The sequence below is a fragment of the Panicum virgatum genome, chromosome 9K (genome assembly GCF_016808335.1).
Source record: "Panicum virgatum strain AP13 chromosome 9K, P.virgatum_v5, whole genome shotgun sequence".
In the NCBI taxonomy this organism is placed as follows: domain Eukaryota; kingdom Viridiplantae; phylum Streptophyta; class Magnoliopsida; order Poales; family Poaceae; genus Panicum; species Panicum virgatum.
Genome location: NC_053144.1, coordinates 55311095 through 55321665, shown reverse-complemented (window position 1 = coordinate 55321665; position 10571 = coordinate 55311095).

Genomic DNA, 10571 nt, shown 5'->3' with positions numbered 1-10571 from the left:
CCGACTGCGATTTTTTCTTTTTTATATTAAAAAAAATCAAAATTTCAAAAATATATATCCGTTTCGAAAAATTTCGAAAATATACCCCGGTCGCCCGTGGGGTGAGGGACCTTAATGTAAATTTTTTTCTTCAAATTTACAAAAAAGTCCCTGGCCGGGGCGCGTGGGGCAAGGGGGCATGTCGCCCCCCACGGGCGACAGGGGGCCTGTCGCCCCCCCCCCCCCGTCGGGCGACTGGGAGGCCCCACCCACGGGCGACACGGGGGTTGTCGCCCCCCTCCTATATAAGCATTCTACCCCCATTCCCTCCTCATTTGAGCCCAAAAATTCCACCCAAAATCTAGAAAAAAAGAGAGGGATGAGGAGAAGGAAAGCGGCGAAGCCCTGCCGGATTGCGCACTTGTGATCTGCAGGTAAGTACATTTAGCTTATGTATTTTTCCATTAGTATTGTAGAGTAATTTAATTTAATTAGTGCTATAGTAGAACCATTTAAGTAAGAGTTTAATAATACTTTAGTTACGTAGTAGTAAATTAGTTTAGAAAATTAGTACTACGCGTTTATTATTACAATTGCAGTACTATTAGAGACGTGATTATAAATTAATTACGATTTAGAATAGAATTTCGCATATGCAGTATAGAATTTGAGTGTCATCACGTAGTTATGAATACTTATATGTTGTAGTTGAAATCCATACTTAGTTTTTACAGATTATTGAATAAGGTAATGAAGTAAAGAGTATAACTCGATAAGTATTCTGTGATATACAGATATGTCGAGCAAGATGCAATTTCAAGTATTTTTTGGTGACTACAATGTTTTGTATGGGCCAAATGGAGTAGACATTTCTGCCTTTAAGTGCACATCTAGCGCCATAGATAAACCTCTCGAGAGGAGTTTTGGTTCCATATATAAGTGGCTGCAGCGTGGGTTCCGTGTTGATCCGGAAACACATGTGATGACCGTCCAGTCTCTTGTTAATTGGGAGGGAGAAAGTGATTTATGGGAATTGATGATGATACACAGCACTGATGACTGGCAGAAGTACATGCAAGCAGCTCTAGAGCGTGGGTGGCCTCTGTCCATTCTTGTTCAAACCTAGGAGAAGACGCAAAATGAAATCCAACATGGTGCAGATCAAGCAACTCCGAGTATTCGAAGAGAGACCAACTATGTTGAGCAAGATGAGTCAGAAGAGATAGAGAACCAAAACATCGGACCACAGAGCCTTGCTAATGAGGGAGAGAGTATACAAAGCATTGTGGACGAGATGGAGACAGAAGACCAAACCGCAATGGAGATGGAAGAATATGAGGGCTTATCTGATGACGAGCTGTACTCATTGCCAAAAGAGTGGAAGGAGCATGGTTTTGGCAATCATGTCGTAGAAGACGTAAGAAATCAGGTGTGGGAGTACAGAGGGAATTAGGTAGTGCAAGGTGCAACATATCCAAACATTAAAGCCGTAAAAGATGCTGTGAGACTATGAGCCATATCATTGAAACGAGAATTTAGAGTTGTAAAGTCTGGCAGTAAAGAATATGAGGTGAAGTGTGTAAATGATGGATGTCCATGACGAGTACATGCATTCAAGGGAAAATGGAAGTCGAACTGGAAATGTTCCATTGTGACAGAGCACACTTGTTTGCTGTCAGAACTTCTTCCCTCGCATCGCAATATATCATGCGCAAAAATGAGCCAAAAATATGAGCAAATATATGGGTTGATTATGGACAACCTAAATTATGAGCCAAAAATGATTGTTCGACACATTGAGCAGACTTACCAGTACACCATTAGTTATTTGAAGGTATGGCGGGCTAAACAAAGGGTGTTCGAGATGCGGTTTGGCACATACGAGGCATCATATGATAACCTACCTCGTATGTTATCCCAGGTTGCTGCTAGAAATCTTGGAAGCTTTTATGCACATACCTCGTACCAGCCGTGACTAGGGGGCAAAGCATTCTGCAACGAGGCTTCTTTTGCCTAGGTGTCTGTGTTAGGGCATTTCAGTGTTGTTTTCCGGTGATCTGCATTGATGGCACATTTCTGACTGGAAGGTATAAAGGTCAGATACTCACCCCAATCGGGGTAGATTGTAACAACCAAATAGTTCCACTCGCATTTGCATTTGTTGAGAATGAGAACTTAGACAGTTGGTATTGGTTCCTTGAACGAGTGAAGGTTCATGTTATTGCTGCACGTCCAGATGTGTGCCTTATTAGTGATAGGCATGCAGGTCTGCTACAATCAATACTGAAATTGCAACGTGGAACTGCGACAACGCCTCCATTGTGGCCCGATGTCCAAAACAGGTGGTGCATTAGGCATATGGGTGCAAACTTCTATGACCACTTCAAGAACAAGGATCTTAAGAACATGTTTAAGAGGTTATGCACCCAAAATCAACAGAGAAAATTCAATGCATTATGGCAGATACTTGATCAGTTGACTGCAGAACAAGTGAAGGTAAGGGCATCAGGAACAAGCACGAGTCAGGCTGCAGAGGCTATGGATTCAATTGAGAAGCCATTTTCATACTGGATTCAAGGTGCACCTAAGGAGAAATGGTCATTTCTTTATGATACCAACGGAATACGGTATGGTATTCAGACAACGAACCATGCAGATTGTTTCAATATGGTTATGCGTTCTTGTCGTGCTTTTCCTCTTGTCGTAATTATTGAGTTCATCATGTATGGGTGCATGAAGTATTTCAAAGAGCGTTACATGGCTGCAAGCATAAACATCAGCAACCCCCAAATTCAGTTTTGCACAAGAGTGACATAATATATGCAACAGAAGATTGAAAAGGCCAAACTGCACCGCGTCATATCGACAGGTACAATGGAGCATAGATTTGAGGTTCTATGCAAGGATAGAACTGGTCGTGGTATCCGTAGAGATAGGGTGGTACATGAGAGTTTGATTACAGTAGATGGCAAAGCCTTCTGCTCCTGCATGAAGCCTAAGTTATTGCATTTGCCACGCTCGCATCTCATTGCGGCATGTGCAGAGTCTGGGTTGCAGCCAGGAGTATTTGTTTCACCTTACTTCAGCAAGGAAGGAGCTGTATCCACCTAGGAATATGAGGTATACGGGATTGGAATAGTGGGACCTTTCATTCAGGATAATGAGGATAAGATGTTTATTCCTGATCCAGCCACTAAGAAAGGCAAAGGCCGCCGTCAGACACGTCGTATTCGGAATGGTATGGACGAGTCCGAAGCAAACAAGGCACAAAAGCGTTGCAGCCAATGTGGAGCATTGGGTCACAAGTACAAGAAGTGTCCTCATAATGCACTTCATGATGCTGCTGACGTCGGTCCTTCTGGAAATCCTAGAGATGGAGCACCTCCTACGTTCAGACGACCATCGGCGAGAATTGCTCGTGGAAGGCACTCGGTGTCATGATCCACCAGTGTGCAGTTTGTACCTATATACTAATCGTGCGTGGAGTTTGTATCGAACCAATCTGTAATATGTAGTAATCGTGCGTCCAGTTTGTATGGAACATATCTGTAATGTATAAATATCGTGCGTCCAGTTTGTATCGAACCTATCTGTAATATGTAGTAATCGTGCATCCAGTTTGTATCGAACATATATGTACATATATGTTCTCATATATTTTTGAATGCAGGTATGGAGATGGACTCCTTGCTAGACCCAGTTATCGACTCGAGCCACAGGTCTTTCTTTGCAGCAGTTGAGCACCGAGCCCTAGAGGTGCTACGTCCTCGTCCACCTGGGGAGGCGATCTCTATACACCACGATTGGGTTGACATGTATGTAATGAAATATTTTTGTTTATCACTTATGTATTCGTCGGTATTCCTTTGTTTAAGCAATTTTGTTTATTGCAGGTTACGTGAGTCCGGTCTACTGACTCTGTGCCGTCTTGTTGAGGGTGGGCTTGTTCAGCTCGACCGATCCCTCCTGACGGCGCTCGTTGACAGATGGAGGCCGAAGACACACATGTTCCACCTCCCGTGTGGGGAGATGACTCCTACGCTGCAGGACGTGGCCTATCTCCTCGGCCTCCCTATCGTCGGGGAGGCTGTAGGTCCGCGTGTGGTGGCGGCCTCGTAGAAGGATGACCTGGAGGCATGTTTTGCTATGGTTGACCGCGTGGAAGAAGCAGGTCCGATCAACCCGCACCCGCGAGCAGCAGGTCCTTTGAATACCTGGTTCCTACAGTTTACAGTACGTATTCATTGCATATTTAAGTTTAATTGTTACAATTCAAATGTTGCATTATCAGTTGAAACCATTAATCTTAATTATTTATGCAGTCTACCCTGTTGGCTACGGATGCCGACGAGTACAGTGTGACCTGATCGCTGGAGGCATACCTACTTTGGTTGTTTGGTTACATCATGTTCGACAACACTCATGGCAACTCGGTCAATAGGATTCTCCTTCCGTATGCACGGGAGATTGCGGATGGGGACGAGGACGTACCGCCCTACAGCTGGGGTGAGGCGGTACTTGCAGCCACTTACCGTGGACTCTGCGACGGCTGCATGAAGACACATGGGAACGCTATCCTGGAGGGGTGTCCACTACTGCTGCAACTTTGGTTGTACGAGAGGCTAGCCATTGGTCGGCCCATCATCAGCCACGAGCCTTACCACGAGGCCATGTACGGCGACGAGGAGGACGACAGGCCCACTATGGGAACTATCTGGATCTAGCATCAGGTACGTTCGCAACAAATCTAATTTTGTTATTCATTGTTACACGATGCATTAGTGCACTTCTAATTTTACTTATTCGGACTGCAGAGGTCCTGGGCGCATGCGCAGGTTAGACGCGCATATCCTGAGTTTGTTTCGGAGCTCGACATGCTGACGCCCGAGGACGTTGTCTGGGAGCCTTACAGCCCAGAGGCTGTGGCTACCCGTGCACCAGCAGGCCTGTCTTCGCACTGCTCTGCGAATGCGAGCCTGTGGCTTACTACAGCCATCCTGGTTTATGACATCGTGGTTGAGGCATATTGCCCCTGGAGAGTCAGGAGATAGTTTGGGCAACGCCAGGAGTTTCCGGTGCCCACTGCGTTGGAGCGTGTCAGTCGCCAGGACCACAGGTAATTATGAATGAACTTGGCTCATACATTCGTGTCCAATCTAACGATTCTTCGTGGTCCACTTTTGTAGGTTGTCAAGGAGTGGCTTGCCGTGCTCTAATGATTGGCTCACCAAGATGCAGCCGTGGGTGGACCAATGGGAACAGGCAGACGAGCACTTGGTCCATCCAACAGGACCACACACAGACAGCTCCTTTAGGGCTTACCTCACCTGGTACTTACCCCGGAATCGGGCTCATCTGGTTTATGTTGACACTCACCCGCAGCCACACCAGGCGAGGCCTCAGGATGGCTATGCCCGACACCACGTGGAGGCACTAGCTAGCGCGGTGAGTCTCTTGATCATATTTGCATATATATATATATATATATATATATATATATATATATATATATATATATATATATATATCAATATTCATAAGATAATTCATGTGTTACTAACTGTTCCTTTACTCAATGGATGCAGTTTCTCCTTTGCAATATGATGGAGACGGACTGCTCGACTTACCTGACGAGGGTACAGGCTGGATCCCCAATGACCCAGTTTGAGCAGACAGAGGTATGGTCGAGGCAGCGTGACCAGTTGCGTTCAGTACTGCACAACTTGGGAAGCTGTGTGCAGTATGAAGACAGCCACGGGTCGTCCCAGGCCTCATCGTCGTTCCCGTGTCCGGCGACCGTGCACCGGCCGACGTCTCAGTACTACACAACTGCAGGTAACGTAGATATCTCTTTAAAATTAGATCAAGTGTTGCTACATATTTACTAATATTACAAACAAGATACGATCCAGCTACTGCGTTCGGCCATATTGGAATGTTTAGAGGGGCACCACCAGTTGGCGGACCGTATCCAAGGATGGTATCGGGGCCACAGATACCGGCCTACACAGGTTAGTTTATGTTTCGTATTTCGGTTTCTACATGTCATGGCGAAAGACACGAGCGTACGCTAACATCCGCATTTTATGCGTAGGATTCTACCCCGATGCGGGCGCCGGACCTTCTTCCTCCTTTCGACCTGGCACAAAACACTCTCTCAATACACTCACTAATATACCACGCAACATATGTTCGTTTATGTTTATATGTTACGTAGGGTTTGTTTCGAGTACGTTCGTTCCAGATAACGAGGGCGTCACCTTAGACGAACTCGACAGCTTGACTCCAGACTCACCAGGCGCGCACGGTGACCCCGATGTCTTGGGGTATTCACAGCTAGGAGGAGCACCATTTGGGATCTCTCAGCAGCAGACACCGCAACCCTACTCCAAGGGCCATGTCCGTGCCCAGCAGAGGGCTAAGAGGGTCCGACGCCCTAGGGTGGTTAGATATATCCGATGTTTGTATCTCTGATGTTTATTTGTAATGAGATAGATGTGGACCGCTTATTTGTACACTTCAACATTCGCCTCTGATCACTCTCGTATTTTCCATTACATACGATAGATGGTATATTTATGCTTCGATGCTCCATTACGACTAAGTACGATTCAAACTCGACATTATGTACATGTCCAGTGAATGCAAGTTAGGTACGAGACATACATACAAGCATAATACAACATTAACAATACTAAATGCGAATACATCTTAAACCGATGAACATCATAGGTTATAGATCATGGCATGAAATCATCTAGGTCGTCATCCCAGTTGACAGATGGTGGTGCTGCAGGTGGTGTAGTATGGCTCGACGAACCTCTTGCCTTTCCCTTTCTCTCTTTTCTGGATCTACGTTCATGTACAGGGGGAGGAACATCATGTGTTGGAGGCCATGGTTTGGGGGGCATGAAGTCATCCATGTCGTCATTCCAGTTAGCACAAGTTTGTGCTGCAGGTGGTGCAACATGACTTGACGAACCTCTTGCCTTTCCATTTGTCTCTTTTCTGGTTCTAGGTTCATGTAAAGGGGGAGGAACATCATGTGTTGGAGGCCATGGTTTGGGGGGCATGAAGTCATCCATGTCGTCATCCCAGTTAACACAAGTTGGTGCTTGAGGTGCTGCAGCATGACTCGACGAACCTCCGGTCATCTGTTCTTGCGCAGGCCAAGTACTATCACCCGAAGATCTTCTCCACCTCCTTCGCCTAGTTTGCGGTATAAGTCCACCGAAGATACATACCAATTTACGGAAATTTGGTATCGATTTGTTAATCAACTCCGTGTCCTCGGGGTAATCCTAGCATATAATTAAACAACAATGTTACTGTTTCATAAATATGGGTTCCAAATGACGGACGGGATTAGAACTGAATAAGAGTTACCTTAATATGCATCTCATACACCTCTGGCCGCATCCATATCTTACAAGAACTTTGTAGGAATCCAATGATATTAGGATGATTCGCTAGTTCACATACTCTCATGTATATCTTCCGACGTTCTAGCAGGTGTCCCTTTACATCTTGCATTTTAATACCTCGAAATAATGTGAAATCTTTAAACTCTACTACTTTGGACAACACCATCTCTATCGTACCATCCGCTAACGGATCCAACTTCTTACTGATAACAAGATGGGTCATGATATCAAGTATTATTCTAGATTTTTCTTCGGTCAAAAGGCGACATGTCCAGCAACTGAGTGTAGCAGAGATGCGGATATTGCGGTGGTTTTGCGGGCACACAAGGAGGGATAGAGTCCGGAACGAAGTTATTCGGGATAGGGTCGGGGTGGCACCAATTGAGGAGAAACTTATCCAGCATCGGCTGAGATGGTTTGGACATGTCCAACGAAGGCCTCCTGAGGCGCCGGTGTGTAATGGAGTTCTTGAGCGGGTCGATAATGTAAAGAGGGGTAGAGGTAGACCTAAACTGACGTGGGATGAGTCGGTTAAGAGAGACCTTAATGATTGGAATATCTCTAAAGAGATAGCTTTGGATAGGAGCGCTTGGAGACTAGCTATCAATGTGCCTGAACTTTGAACTTATTTCTTTCGGGTTTCATCTCTAGCCTACCCCAACTTGCTTGGGAAAAAAGGCTATGTTGTTGTTGTTGTTTCTTCGGTCCATGAAAATCCTCCACAATTGGAGGCAGTCATTGCCTTATGCTGCAATATCAATAAGGTACTGTCATAATTCTATTCTAATTCATAATTAATTTAAAAACAAGTCTGTAATAGTACTGAAATTGTAATACTAAACGAGTGTTCTAAAGCACCAAATCTAATTCAGCTAATCCGCTAATTAAATTAAATTGTTATACAATATCAATGAATTCATACGGAAGTTACCGGTAGATCACAAGTGCACAATTCGGCAGAGCTTCGCCGCTTTTCTTCTCCTCACACCTCTCTTTTTTCTGAATTTTTGGTGCAATTTTTGGGCTCAAATGAGAAGGGAATGGAGGCCAGGGCTTATATAGGGTGGGAGACCCCCTGTCGCCCGTGGGGGGGGGGCAACAGGACCCCTTCCCTCCACACACCCCCGGCCAGGGACCTCTTTGCAAATTCAAAAAAAAAATACATTAAGATCCTGTCGCCCATTGCTTGGGCGACAGGACCCCTGTCGCCCCTGGGGCGGGCGACCGGGGCAATTTTCGAAATATTTCAAAACAGACATATATTTTTGAAATTTTTATTTTTTTAAATATAAAAAAGAAAAAGCCGCTCAGACTCGTGGCACGATCCGGGCACGCCAGTGCGTGAGTAGGCGTCGCCACGCGCAAGACGCAAATTCAGTGACATTGTCGCGTGATAGTTTTGTGATATACGTAGATTTTACATGTCAGTGACTCAATGTCACGGGACAAAGTCACCGAATCTCAGTTCGCGCAGGACATCATTTGAAATAGAAGTTGGTTGAATCATTTGGTAGAATAAAAAAATTGCTATCACTACGTTTGACATATAACAGTAACATAGAATCCATTCGAGCTTTATATGCTGCTCCTTACCTGAAAATAAATATATGCTTCTCCTCCTGTTCCAAAATGTCAGGCACTGCAAGTTTCTTCCAAAAAAAACATTGCGGCTTGTTTTTTTTCTGAATAATGCACGCAATTTGGTTCCTATGCATGGAGTTTGCACAAGGGGTATATGACAGGTTGACACTCCTCTAGTTGCACTGTCAATAATAAGACTCCATTTGGTAGGGTTTCTCCTAAAATAGGTTTCACCTGTGAAGCTAAAAAAAAGTCGTTGCATCCGGCTTTTAGTTCAGTTTATCTTGACTTACAAAACAATTTCATGCTACGTTACTTCGATTTGTGCAAAATAGGTGAAGCCGAAGCCACTAAAAATACCCCAAATAAAATCTAAGAAAGAAAAATCACAATATAAGGGTTTTTCCTTCAAGCACGTGCCTGCCTGGTGAACCACGTGTTCCAAAAAAAAATCACATCACAAATAATTTCCGTCGCACTACTGTCCTAGGCCCTGGTTTGTTTGCGATAAGAGGTATAGTAAATTTTGACCAATAATTAAAAGTATTAAATAAAGATAATTTGCAAAACTAATTTCACAATCTTATATTATTTCGCGAGACGAATCTAATGAGGTCTTTGACCGCACGATTAGAGGTTAGTTACTGTAGCATTACTATAGCCAATCATTGATTAATTACTGTCATTAGATTTGTCGCAAAAAATTACATCAATCTATAAATTTTTTTTGCAAATAAACTTTGTTTAATAATTCATGCATACAAGATTCTTTTTTTGCGATAGGTGCAATAGATGGAACCAAACAGTTGCACTGCCCGTCGTGCCCGACGTGTTCCCTTGCGGCAGACTCTGGAGACTGCACTATCTGGAACCCGGTGTGTGTTTCGCGTGGCTCTGCGAAATTTACTTACGAGAATTTAGTTTTGTGTCTGCGTCTCGTTGTCGGAGATGATATCTCGCTTCATTTGATGACACGGACACCCTAACAGCGACCTGTTCTTATCAGCACAGTTGAGGACGACGCCGAAAGGAAAATTAAAACGCCACTAGCTCTTGAGCTTGGAGCCACGAAACTCCAAGCTTCGTTTTTCTACGTTTCCTTCCCCATGAAGCAAAGCAAGCGAAACTGCTGCGCTCCGCAGGCTGCAGCAGTAAAAAGTTAAAAATACTGCCGGTAATTGAGTACTATACTAACGCTCAAGATTTGAAGCGCTCCCGTTCGCTCTGGTCCCACGTGGGGTCCGGGGGTACTGTTCATGTGGGGCCTGGTACTGTTCATGGGCCCATGTGTACTGTTTAAGTGGGCCTGCGTGGACCCGGGTACTGTTTAAGTGGGGCCCACGCGTACTGTTTAAGTGGGGCCCGCGTATAAAATATATTTAATTTTTTATATAAAAAATAATATGATTTTGTATACTGCGTTCACATGTAGTAGCTCTACTGTTTGTATACTACAAAGTGGGAGCCACACCATTTGCGACCCATACACATTTAATGTGCCCCACTTAATGGACTCACGGTACTATTAGGTGCCTCTATCATTTGAAAAAAACATCAATGATGATTTCGTATACAAAATATAAAATA